This window comes from Vulpes vulpes, chromosome 10 (genome assembly GCF_048418805.1).
Source record: "Vulpes vulpes isolate BD-2025 chromosome 10, VulVul3, whole genome shotgun sequence".
NCBI lineage: Eukaryota > Metazoa > Chordata > Mammalia > Carnivora > Canidae > Vulpes > Vulpes vulpes.
In genome coordinates, this window is record NC_132789.1 from 37,919,374 (window position 1) to 37,933,011 (window position 13,638).

Below are 13,638 nucleotides of genomic sequence, written 5' to 3' on the forward strand. Positions count from 1 at the left end.
TCTCTCTCCCTCCCTCCGTCCTGCTCTCGCTGTCATTCTCTGTCTGTCTGTCTGTCTCTCTCTGTCTAACTCTCTCTAATAAATAAATATTTTTGTTCAAAAACGATGATGGCTTCAAGACTAAGACTTTGAGATAAGCGCAAGTTTCTCATCGAAGAAACGGGTATCTATATCTGGAGTGCCAGGGAAATGGTGAGTAGCAAAGTTTCTATGGAACAAGAGATTTCCTAATGAGGAAGAGGCATAATAGCTTGAAGGTGTCAGAAGAAACAAGGAAAATACTGTACATCCCCACCTCGAAGAACCGTAGAGTTTGGGAGGAAGGGTCCCTATTTAAGACATACGCAAAGGAAGCAGTATTTTCATGGAAAATCCAGGTTACAGTTAAAGCCAGGAAACTCAAGAAACAGGAAATCATGAAACCGACTAAGGAAACAGGAAGTTTTCCAGGTATTCACCTGGACTTCTTAATAATATCACTGATATTCATGGAGTGGCCTAAGTGATGTACGAGGGCTTTGGAGAAGGGAATAAGTTAACTAGCTGGAGGCATGCACTTCCCACTTTACCCACACCTGCTTCCGATGCATTCTCTTGGTGCCCAGGCCCGGACTGCAGCACAGCCCTTGGATCGATCTTTGCCTAGTGAGGGGCAAAACTACATGTTCTCCCAAGGCCTAGGGACTCCTATGACATTTCTTCTGTCTGCTATTTCCTGGGATCACTCTCCAACCTCGCACCCGGGGCCATGTCCCTGGCTGGTGAGCCTGCTGACGTGCCCAGAGGGAGGGGCCCACACGTATCACAATGGGCATTGAGCCAGGGGATGATGCGCGGCCTGGCTTGGGACATAAATAATGGGGTAAGTCTGAGCTTATGTCCAGTTACTCATTTGGTCAAGATGAGTAACTAGCCAAACGCCCTTGGAGAAATGACAAAAAAGCTGCCTCGGATTTCTTCTTCTCGACCCCAGGCTCCACCTACGCACTCTATTCCTTGCTCCTCTCCACCCCGGGCTCCACCTATCCACTCTATTCCTTCCTCCTCCCGAAACCAGGCTCCACCTACCCACTCTATTCCTTCCTCCTCTCGACCCGGAGCTCCACCTACCCACTCTTTTCCTTCCTCCTCACGACCCCGGGCTCCACCTACCCACTCTATTCCTTCCTCCTCTCCACCCAGGGCTCCACCTACCCACTCTATTCCTTCCTCCTCTCGACCCGGAGCTCCACCTACCCACTCTTTGCCTTCCTCCTCACGACCCCGGGCTCCACCTACCCACTCTTTTCCTTCCTCCTCTCGACCCCGAGCTCCACCTACCCACTCTTTTCCTTCCTCCTCTCAACCCCGGTCTCCTTCTATCTACTCTATTCCTTCCTTCTCTCATTGTCCAAGGCCCTTTCCTCTTGTACGTAACTCTTTTTGTCCACAGAATACTCCCCAGCGTCGGCCACCCCTCTCAACTCATAAGCCTATCTCTTTCCCTCCTGTTCATAGTGCTGTCCCTCCTTGCCGCCCTAACGTACAGGTTTCCCCACCCAAATCTTGCTCTATTCCTTCCAAAACCTCCAGCCCCCGCTCCTTTTTTCTCGCTACTGTTCTCCGTTACTCCAGTTTGTTCTTTGCTCCTACTCCCCCTCCCAGCCCTAAGTAGACGTTAAAGTCTTATCCTCCCCAACATTCCAGCCAACTCCATCCAGACCTCCGTGATTCACAAATCCTATCCTGGAGAGATGATTTCCCTGTGAGTGGGACGGTTCTGACATCATCCAGAATTGCCAGAACAATCGATCCCCAGGAGCTTCACTTGGTGAATGTTGGGAACTCAAGACAATGCCAATCAACATTTAGCTTGCAGGGTAAGCCTTGTCCATCATGGCGTTTTCACCCACAACGTGGTTATCGTACTATTCTCTGTATGTTACCTTCATCCTTGTAAATCGCCTTCAGATGCCAGAGATACCTTTAGCAGGGTCGTCTCTGCCAGAAAACCAGTTTCTTTCCTCTCTTTCCTAATTAGCCGGCCTGAATGAATTCTACATTTATAACTGGTTTCTCCATGGAATTTGGTCTGTGACCCCAGAGCAAACAGCAAGACCAAGGACACAAGGTAGAGAAGAGTGAGTGGAAATCATGTCATCTGATCTCTACACAGGTGAGTCCTATTGATCTGCCCTGGATGAAAGTGAATGCGAGAATGGGTGACCTCGAAGAACTCCCACACAAGCACAAGACCCCTATTATAGACATAGAAGGATTCAAGGTTCTTTGGTCTGGTTCTTCCAAGACTCTATTGTTCTGCACCTAGGATTTGTGGAAACGGACTAGGGACTTTTTGCCGTTAACAAATGCTTCCTGCAAAAAAGAAGGGGGCCCCACATTATGATCTCATTGAAGCTCTGACCCTTGAACCTCTGAATCCCAGAAAATGGCAGGACCCGAGCCTGGAAGGAAAGTATACATCCATATCCTTTCCAGGTGATAGCATCAAATAAACAGATTATACATATGTGTACATAGTAAGTATACATTATATATATATATATATATTCGTATATATATTAAAGTCATCTTCATAAACCAATATATAGATCCCGTGGAATCTCAATCAAATTCGGACACATATCTTCAGGAAACGTGAGAAGCTGATGATACTTTGCAGCGACAGGCAAAAGAGCCAGGAATACCCATGACTCCTTTAAGAACTGGTAAGAATCATTTTGCTACCGGATACGAGACTTACCACAAGAGCCAAAATTCCATAGCCCTTGCCTCTCTACCTTTCTATTGTGGGGCGTGGCCCTCTCACCCCATTCTACAACTCTAGTCCAAGCAGGTGTCTTGGGCTGTCACAGGGCTGCCTGTGGGGCTGCCTCAGGGCAATTGGGGTAAAGAGCTCAGTTCAAAGAAAGCAAGGGAGGGAGGGAGGTGTGGACCCATGGCAAGAGAAAGAAAGGGAGGAAGCAAGAAGGGACAGAAGGAAGGAAGGAGGGAGGGGAAAGAAAGGAAGGAAAGAAGGAAGGAAGGAAGGAAGGAAGGAAGGAAGGAAGGAAGGAAGGAAAGAAGGAAGTAGGCAGGGAAGGAAGGAGGGAGAGAGGGAAGGAAGGAAGGCCTTAGTAGAAAGCTCCTCATTTACTGGAGCTTCCCTTCGCCAGTGGGGCATCAACCCTGGAGAGCAGACTGGGAGACCAAAGGGTCCAGCGGGGACGCCCAGCCTCCACAAGGGGAGCTGAGCCTGAGAGAGCTCCATTAGCCCCAGTGTAACTTAGGGCCCCCTGCCCCCCACCCCAGACATGAGACCACGCCACTCCCAAAGTGGGGACACTGGGGAAGCCACACTCAAACACCTGCAACTTCTGCCCTCCTGGTAAATTTGAGGAAAATGTATCCATTCGGTTAATTGTGTAAGTTAATCTTACAGCTTCTCTAAGATGGACGTGTCAGAGCGCTTGCTGTTGCTTCTCCGTGTAACCACGTCAACAACGTCCATTCTTTCATCCTGTGATCGTGTGCTGAGCCCCTGGGGTGTGCTGGCCCAGGCCCCACGGACTTTGGACCCAAGTCGCCCTCCCTCCCCCTGGGGCGTCCTTCTGATGCCCACGATCTCGTCTCTGGGTCAGCCCGCAATGTGATGACCGCAGGCTGAACCATGTCAGGGTGCACAGCGATATCGCGCTCCACAACGCTACAGTGTGGAGCTTGGGAGAAGATGATGGCCACACGTGGTGTTCAGCGCCCATCTCAGCCTCGTTCCTGAAACCCAGCCTGTGTGCCATGCGTGGATAAATAAAGATGACTTTCAAGCGTCAGTCGGACCTTTCCTTTGTGGAGTCTCACATTGTTCTGCCCGCATGCACTGGCTCAAATCCCTCATCTTGGGCATGGCTGCGTGGCCCAGCGGTTTAGCATGTGCCCTCGGCCCAGGGCGTGATCCTGGAGTCCCGGCATCGAGCCGCACAGCCGGCTCCCTGCCTGGAGCCTGCGTTCCCCCTGCCCGTGTCTCTACCTGTCTCTCTCTGTGTCTCTCGTGATTAAATATATACCATCTTTAAAAAGTACGTGGTGTCCATCTGAAGTGTATACTATCCACTGATTTCTTTATCTCAATGACTCCATTTTTCTTTCTGGGGTTGGTTTCGTTGTTTGTTTGTTTTGGCATCTGTTCTTCAGGGTCTTGTACTTTTTCATAGAACTTCAAGTTTTTGTTCTACGCCTTTCATGACATGAAATTATTGGTGAAGTATTTGTGTAAATATGCCCTTTCTTATACCTGTTGACCATCCCTCACATGGATTGTTTGCTCGACCGTTTCCTAGTTTTGGAGTGTGAGCTCACCTTCAGCGGGGCTTTCCTTGTGATCTGGACCATGGTGGTGCTCCTACAGTGTGATAAATTTGGTACCTAACACCTCAGAGGTCACATGGACCTAAAACCAGTTTCATTTTTCGCTGTGGATCTCTATATCACATAGTTCACATTTTGGACTCAAAACGAGGGCAAGCGGTAGGCACAGGATTTCTCTTATTTTGGTTTTAAGATTTTATTTATTTCCCCATGAGAGACACACAGAGAGAGGCAGTGACACAGGCAGAGGGAGAAGCAGGCTCCCTTCAGCGTGCCCGATGCGGAACTCGATCCCAGGTCCCCAGGATCAATCCCTGATCCAAAGGCAGATGCACAGCGCTTGAGCCCCCCAGGCATCCCAGGCACAGGATTTTGGTATCTCAGGGGAAATTATGTTTAACTCAGATACCAGTCAGAGACATTTCCAATTCTCAGTGACGACAGTTGTTTTACTTCCAGATAAGCAGCAAAAACCAAGCCCCTAGCAGTTAACAAATTTAATCATCTGCACACCACCGCATCCTACACTGCCATTAATATAACCTCAAGTGCTTATCTCTCCTTATTTTGTACATCTGGACATTTCCTTTTCGTATACTAGGATTGGCTGCACCATCGTTTTTTTTTTTATATAAATTCATTTTTTATTGGTGTTCAATTGCCAACATATAGAACAACACCCAGTGCTCCTCCAATCACGCGCCCGCCTCGGTGCCCTTCACCCAGTCACCCCCACCTCCCCTTACCCCCCCCCCCGCCCCGTTCGTTTCCCAGAGTTACCAGTCTCTCATGTTCTGTCTCCCTTTCTGATATTTCCCACTCCTCATTTTTCTCCTTTCCCCTTTGTTCCCTTTCACTATTCTTTATATTCCACAAACGAGTGAGACCCTATAATGTGTGTCCTTCTCCGATTGAATGATTTCACTTAGCATAATACCCTCCAGTTCCATCCACGTCGAAGCAAATGGTGGGTATTTGTCGTTTCTAATGGCTGAGTAATATTCCATTGTATACATACACCACATCTTCTTTATCCATTCATCTTTTCATGGACACCGAGGCTCCTTCCACAGTTTGGCTGTTGTGGACATTGCTGCTAGAAACATCGGGGTGCAGGTGTCCCAGCGTTTCATTGCATCTGTATGTTTGCGGTAAATCCCCAGCACTGCCATTGCTGGGTCGAAGGGCAGATCTAGTTTTAACTCTTTGAGGAACCCCCGCACACTTTTCTAGAGTGGTTGCACGAGTTCACATTCCCACCAACAGTGCAGGAGGGTTCCCCTTTCTCCACATCCTCTCCGACATTTGTGGTTTCCTGCCTGGTTAATTTTCCCCATTCTCACTGGTGTGAGGTGGTATCTCATTGTGGGATCGATTCATAGTTCCCCGATGGCAAGTGATGCGGAGCATTTTCTCATGGCTGCACCACAATTTGCCTAAGTCCTTATTGACGTGCATTAAGGTTGTCTCGCATATTTCTCAACTCTAATAAAAAAAAAAAAAAAACCTCACCATGAACAGTCTTACAGGTATTGAGAATTATGGGTATTATGTTGTATCTTCCTCATTGTATGACATTTTTTTTTTCAGCAGCATTCATCAACATCAGAATGTCAAATTGTTGGAATCTGTCAGACTTGGGATTTTCTGCCCAAGAAAGCAGAATAAAGAGATCTGGCAAGAGAGCATAGACTTTGGTAAGAAAATCATTGAAATTAGGAATCATAGATTCTGAAGTGGGTGAGGAGAGAAATCAAGATAAAAGGAATCAGAATCAATAAGAAGAAAGGAAGGGTCAGTGGTTGTAGTCCCCATGAAGTAAGAACAATTCAGTGATTACATTGTAAGCTCAGGAAGTAGTAGTCAGAAAATGCAATGTGTGAGTACATGATTTCAGAAGTGGGAAAATTCTTGGGTACTGGAAAACACCAGGTATGGCCATAAGCAGCAGCTGAGGTAGAATGGATGGGTGGATATTATTGATAAAGAAATCAAAGGAGAAGACAAAGCATTGAATCTACATGGACACTGTAGATTGAACGGGATCATCTACATGGACGCTGACGTCACTCAAGATGATGGACTCAAGGGGTGCCAGGGTTGCTCAGTGCGTTGAGCATCTGCCTCTGCTCCAGATCATGATCCTGGGTTCCTGGGATCAAGCCACATGTCAGACTCCACACTGAGTGGGACATCTCCTTCTACTTCTCCCTCTGCCCCTCCCCAGCTTCTTCTCTCTCACACACACTGCCTCTCCTCCCTGTCTCTCTCTCTCTCTCTCTCTCTCTCTCTCTCTCTCTCCCTCCCTCCCTCCGTCCTGCTCTCGCTGTCATTCTCTGTCTGTCTGTCTGTCTCTCTCTGTCTAACTCTCTCTAATAAATAAATATTTTTGTTCAAAAACGATGATGGCTTCAAGACTAAGACTTTGAGATAAGCGCAAGTTTCTCATCGAAGAAACGGGTATCTATATCTGGAGTGCCAGGGAAATGGTGAGTAGCAAAGTTTCTATGGAACAAGAGATTTCCTAATGAGGAAGAGGCATAATAGCTTGAAGGTGTCAGAAGAAACAAGGAAAATACTGTACATCCCCACCTCGAAGAACCGTAGAGTTTGGGAGGAAGGGTCCCTATTTAAGACATACGCAAAGGAAGCAGTATTTTCATGGAAAATCCAGGTTACAGTTAAAGCCAGGAAACTCAAGAAACAGGAAATCATGAAACCGACTAAGGAAACAGGAAGTTTTCCAGGTATTCACCTGGACTTCTTAATAATATCACTGATATTCATGGAGTGGCCTAAGTGATGTACGAGGGCTTTGGAGAAGGGAATAAGTTAACTAGCTGGAGGCATGCACTTCCCACTTTACCCACACCTGCTTCCGATGCATTCTCTTGGTGCCCAGGCCCGGACTGCAGCACAGCCCTTGGATCGATCTTTGCCTAGTGAGGGGCAAAACTACATGTTCTCCCAAGGCCTAGGGACTCCTATGACATTTCTTCTGTCTGCTATTTCCTGGGATCACTCTCCAACCTCGCACCCGGGGCCATGTCCCTGGCTGGTGAGCCTGCTGACGTGCCCAGAGGGAGGGGCCCACACGTATCACAATGGGCATTGAGCCAGGGGATGATGCGCGGCCTGGCTTGGGACATAAATAATGGGGTAAGTCTGAGCTTATGTCCAGTTACTCATTTGGTCAAGATGAGTAACTAGCCAAACGCCCTTGGAGAAATGACAAAAAAGCTGCCTCGGATTTCTTCTTCTCGACCCCAGGCTCCACCTACGCACTCTATTCCTTGCTCCTCTCCACCCCGGGCTCCACCTATCCACTCTATTCCTTCCTCCTCCCGAAACCAGGCTCCACCTACCCACTCTATTCCTTCCTCCTCTCGACCCGGAGCTCCACCTACCCACTCTTTTCCTTCCTCCTCACGACCCCGGGCTCCACCTACCCACTCTATTCCTTCCTCCTCTCCACCCAGGGCTCCACCTACCCACTCTATTCCTTCCTCCTCTCGACCCGGAGCTCCACCTACCCACTCTTTGCCTTCCTCCTCACGACCCCGGGCTCCACCTACCCACTCTTTTCCTTCCTCCTCTCGACCCCGAGCTCCACCTACCCACTCTTTTCCTTCCTCCTCTCAACCCCGGTCTCCTTCTATCTACTCTATTCCTTCCTTCTCTCATTGTCCAAGGCCCTTTCCTCTTGTACGTAACTCTTTTTGTCCACAGAATACTCCCCAGCGTCGGCCACCCCTCTCAACTCATAAGCCTATCTCTTTCCCTCCTGTTCATAGTGCTGTCCCTCCTTGCCGCCCTAACGTACAGGTTTCCCCACCCAAATCTTGCTCTATTCCTTCCAAAACCTCCAGCCCCCGCTCCTTTTTTCTCGCTACTGTTCTCCGTTACTCCAGTTTGTTCTTTGCTCCTACTCCCCCTCCCAGCCCTAAGTAGACGTTAAAGTCTTATCCTCCCCAACATTCCAGCCAACTCCATCCAGACCTCCGTGATTCACAAATCCTATCCTGGAGAGATGATTTCCCTGTGAGTGGGACGGTTCTGACATCATCCAGAATTGCCAGAACAATCGATCCCCAGGAGCTTCACTTGGTGAATGTTGGGAACTCAAGACAATGCCAATCAACATTTAGCTTGCAGGGTAAGCCTTGTCCATCATGGCGTTTTCACCCACAACGTGGTTATCGTACTATTCTCTGTATGTTACCTTCATCCTTGTAAATCGCCTTCAGATGCCAGAGATACCTTTAGCAGGGTCGTCTCTGCCAGAAAACCAGTTTCTTTCCTCTCTTTCCTAATTAGCCGGCCTGAATGAATTCTACATTTATAACTGGTTTCTCCATGGAATTTGGTCTGTGACCCCAGAGCAAACAGCAAGACCAAGGACACAAGGTAGAGAAGAGTGAGTGGAAATCATGTCATCTGATCTCTACACAGGTGAGTCCTATTGATCTGCCCTGGATGAAAGTGAATGCGAGAATGGGTGACCTCGAAGAACTCCCACACAAGCACAAGACCCCTATTATAGACATAGAAGGATTCAAGGTTCTTTGGTCTGGTTCTTCCAAGACTCTATTGTTCTGCACCTAGGATTTGTGGAAACGGACTAGGGACTTTTTGCCGTTAACAAATGCTTCCTGCAAAAAAGAAGGGGGCCCCACATTATGATCTCATTGAAGCTCTGACCCTTGAACCTCTGAATCCCAGAAAATGGCAGGACCCGAGCCTGGAAGGAAAGTATACATCCATATCCTTTCCAGGTGATAGCATCAAATAAACAGATTATACATATGTGTACATAGTAAGTATACATTATATATATATATATATATATTCGTATATATATTAAAGTCATCTTCATAAACCAATATATAGATCCCGTGGAATCTCAATCAAATTCGGACACATATCTTCAGGAAACGTGAGAAGCTGATGATACTTTGCAGCGACAGGCAAAAGAGCCAGGAATACCCATGACTCCTTTAAGAACTGGTAAGAATCATTTTGCTACCGGATACGAGACTTACCACAAGAGCCAAAATTCCATAGCCCTTGCCTCTCTACCTTTCTATTGTGGGGCGTGGCCCTCTCACCCCATTCTACAACTCTAGTCCAAGCAGGTGTCTTGGGCTGTCACAGGGCTGCCTGTGGGGCTGCCTCAGGGCAATTGGGGTAAAGAGCTCAGTTCAAAGAAAGCAAGGGAGGGAGGGAGGTGTGGACCCATGGCGAGAGAAAGAAAGGGAGGAAGCAAGAAGGGACAGAAGGAAGGAAGGAGGGAGGGGAAAGAAAGGAAGGAAAGAAGGAAGGAAGGAAGGAAGGAAGGAAGGAAGGAAGGAAGGAAAGAAGGAAGTAGGCAGGGAAGGAAGGAGGGAGAGAGGGAAGGAAGGAAGGCCTTAGTAGAAAGCTCCTCATTTACTGGAGCTTCCCTTCGCCAGTGGGGCATCAACCCTGGAGAGCAGACTGGGAGACCAAAGGGTCCAGCGGGGACGCCCAGCCTCCACAAGGGGAGCTGAGCCTGAGAGAGCTCCATTAGCCCCAGTGTAACTTAGGGCCCCCTGCCCCCCACCCCAGACATGAGACCACGCCACTCCCAAAGTGGGGACACTGGGGAAGCCACACTCAAACACCTGCAACTTCTGCCCTCCTGGTAAATTTGAGGAAAATGTATCCATTCGGTTAATTGTGTAAGTTAATCTTACAGCTTCTCTAAGATGGACGTGTCAGAGCGCTTGCTGTTGCTTCTCCGTGTAACCACGTCAACAACGTCCATTCTTTCATCCTGTGATCGTGTGCTGAGCCCCTGGGGTGTGCTGGCCCAGGCCCCACGGACTTTGGACCCAAGTCGCCCTCCCTCCCCCTGGGGCGTCCTTCTGATGCCCACGATCTCGTCTCTGGGTCAGCCCGCAATGTGATGACCGCAGGCTGAACCATGTCAGGGTGCACAGCGATATCGCGCTCCACAACGCTACAGTGTGGAGCTTGGGAGAAGATGATGGCCACACGTGGTGTTCAGCGCCCATCTCAGCCTCGTTCCTGAAACCCAGCCTGTGTGCCATGCGTGGATAAATAAAGATGACTTTCAAGCGTCAGTCGGACCTTTCCTTTGTGGAGTCTCACATTGTTCTGCCCGCATGCACTGGCTCAAATCCCTCATCTTGGGCATGGCTGCGTGGCCCAGCGGTTTAGCATGTGCCCTCGGCCCAGGGCGTGATCCTGGAGTCCCGGCATCGAGCCGCACAGCCGGCTCCCTGCCTGGAGCCTGCGTTCCCCCTGCCCGTGTCTCTACCTGTCTCTCTCTGTGTCTCTCGTGATTAAATATATACCATCTTTAAAAAGTACGTGGTGTCCATCTGAAGTGTATACTATCCACTGATTTCTTTATCTCAATGACTCCATTTTTCTTTCTGGGGTTGGTTTCGTTGTTTGTTTGTTTTGGCATCTGTTCTTCAGGGTCTTGTACTTTTTCATAGAACTTCAAGTTTTTGTTCTACGCCTTTCATGACATGAAATTATTGGTGAAGTATTTGTGTAAATATGCCCTTTCTTATACCTGTTGACCATCCCTCACATGGATTGTTTGCTCGACCGTTTCCTAGTTTTGGAGTGTGAGCTCACCTTCAGCGGGGCTTTCCTTGTGATCTGGACCATGGTGGTGCTCCTACAGTGTGATAAATTTGGTACCTAACACCTCAGAGGTCACATGGACCTAAAACCAGTTTCATTTTTCGCTGTGGATCTCTATATCACATAGTTCACATTTTGGACTCAAAACGAGGGCAAGCGGTAGGCACAGGATTTCTCTTATTTTGGTTTTAAGATTTTATTTATTTCCCCATGAGAGACACACAGAGAGAGGCAGTGACACAGGCAGAGGGAGAAGCAGGCTCCCTTCAGCGTGCCCGATGCGGAACTCGATCCCAGGTCCCCAGGATCAATCCCTGATCCAAAGGCAGATGCACAGCGCTTGAGCCCCCCAGGCATCCCAGGCACAGGATTTTGGTATCTCAGGGGAAATTATGTTTAACTCAGATACCAGTCAGAGACATTTCCAATTCTCAGTGACGACAGTTGTTTTACTTCCAGATAAGCAGCAAAAACCAAGCCCCTAGCAGTTAACAAATTTAATCATCTGCACACCACCGCATCCTACACTGCCATTAATATAACCTCAAGTGCTTATCTCTCCTTATTTTGTACATCTGGACATTTCCTTTTCGTATACTAGGATTGGCTGCACCATCGTTTTTTTTTTTATATAAATTCATTTTTTATTGGTGTTCAATTGCCAACATATAGAACAACACCCAGTGCTCCTCCAATCACGCGCCCGCCTCGGTGCCCTTCACCCAGTCACCCCCACCTCCCCTTACCCCCCCCCCCGCCCCGTTCGTTTCCCAGAGTTACCAGTCTCTCATGTTCTGTCTCCCTTTCTGATATTTCCCACTCCTCATTTTTCTCCTTTCCCCTTTGTTCCCTTTCACTATTCTTTATATTCCACAAACGAGTGAGACCCTATAATGTGTGTCCTTCTCCGATTGAATGATTTCACTTAGCATAATACCCTCCAGTTCCATCCACGTCGAAGCAAATGGTGGGTATTTGTCGTTTCTAATGGCTGAGTAATATTCCATTGTATACATACACCACATCTTCTTTATCCATTCATCTTTTCATGGACACCGAGGCTCCTTCCACAGTTTGGCTGTTGTGGACATTGCTGCTAGAAACATCGGGGTGCAGGTGTCCCAGCGTTTCATTGCATCTGTATGTTTGCGGTAAATCCCCAGCACTGCCATTGCTGGGTCGAAGGGCAGATCTAGTTTTAACTCTTTGAGGAACCCCCGCACACTTTTCTAGAGTGGTTGCACGAGTTCACATTCCCACCAACAGTGCAGGAGGGTTCCCCTTTCTCCACATCCTCTCCGACATTTGTGGTTTCCTGCCTGGTTAATTTTCCCCATTCTCACTGGTGTGAGGTGGTATCTCATTGTGGGATCGATTCATAGTTCCCCGATGGCAAGTGATGCGGAGCATTTTCTCATGGCTGCACCACAATTTGCCTAAGTCCTTATTGACGTGCATTAAGGTTGTCTCGCATATTTCTCAACTCTAATAAAAAAAAAAAAAAAACCTCACCATGAACAGTCTTACAGGTATTGAGAATTATGGGTATTATGTTGTATCTTCCTCATTGTATGACATTTTTTTTTTCAGCAGCATTCATCAACATCAGAATGTCAAATTGTTGGAATCTGTCAGACTTGGGATTTTCTGCCCAAGAAAGCAGAATAAAGAGATCTGGCAAGAGAGCATAGACTTTGGTAAGAAAATCATTGAAATTAGGAATCATAGATTCTGAAGTGGGTGAGGAGAGAAATCAAGATAAAAGGAATCAGAATCAATAAGAAGAAAGGAAGGGTCAGTGGTTGTAGTCCCCATGAAGTAAGAACAATTCAGTGATTACATTGTAAGCTCAGGAAGTAGTAGTCAGAAAATGCAATGTGTGAGTACATGATTTCAGAAGTGGGAAAATTCTTGGGTACTGGAAAACACCAGGTATGGCCATAAGCAGCAGCTGAGGTAGAATGGATGGGTGGATATTATTGATAAAGAAATCAAAGGAGAAGACAAAGCATTGAATCTACATGGACACTGTAGATTGAACGGGATCATCTACATGGACGCTGACGTCACTCAAGATGATGGACTCAAGGGGTGCCAGGGTTGCTCAGTGCGTTGAGCATCTGCCTCTGCTCCAGATCATGATCCTGGGTTCCTGGGATCAAGCCACATGTCAGACTCCACACTGAGTGGGACATCTCCTTCTACTTCTCCCTCTGCCCCTCCCCAGCTTCTTCTCTCTCACACACACTGCCTCTCCTCCCTGTCTCTCTCTCTCTCTCTCTCTCTCTCTCTCTCCCTCCCTCCGTCCTGCTCTCGCTGTCATTCTCTGTCTGTCTGTCTGTCTCTCTCTGTCTAACTCTCTCTAATAAATAAATATTTTTGTTCAAAAACGATGATGGCTTCAAGACTAAGACTTTGAGATAAGCGCAAGTTTCTCATCGAAGAAACGGGTATCTATATCTGGAGTGCCAGGGAAATGGTGAGTAGCAAAGTTTCTATGGAACAAGAGATTTCCTAATGAGGAAGAGGCATAATAGCTTGAAGGTGTCAGAAGAAACAAGGAAAATACTGTACATCCCCACCTCGAAGAACCGTAGAGTTTGGGAGGAAGGGTCCCTATTTAAGACATACGCAAAGGAAGCAGTATTTTCATGG

At 47.8% G+C, this 13,638-nt stretch overlaps 2 long non-coding RNA genes across 2 annotated transcripts; both read left to right on the forward strand.

Annotated features, from left to right (window-relative positions):
• The first annotated feature begins 2,026 nt into the window (after positions 1–2,026).
• Positions 2,027–3,739, forward strand: LOC140594172 (uncharacterized). Its single transcript, XR_011994752.1, has 3 exons — positions 2,027–2,155; positions 2,592–2,708; positions 3,422–3,739. It is a non-coding gene; the product is annotated as an uncharacterized lncRNA (long non-coding RNA).
• A 4,928-nt stretch (positions 3,740–8,667) lies between these two features.
• On the forward strand, positions 8,668–10,378 carry LOC140594173 (uncharacterized). Its single transcript, XR_011994753.1, has 3 exons — positions 8,668–8,796; positions 9,235–9,351; positions 10,061–10,378. It is a non-coding gene; the product is annotated as an uncharacterized lncRNA (long non-coding RNA).
• Positions 10,379–13,638: the final 3,260 nt, after the last annotated feature.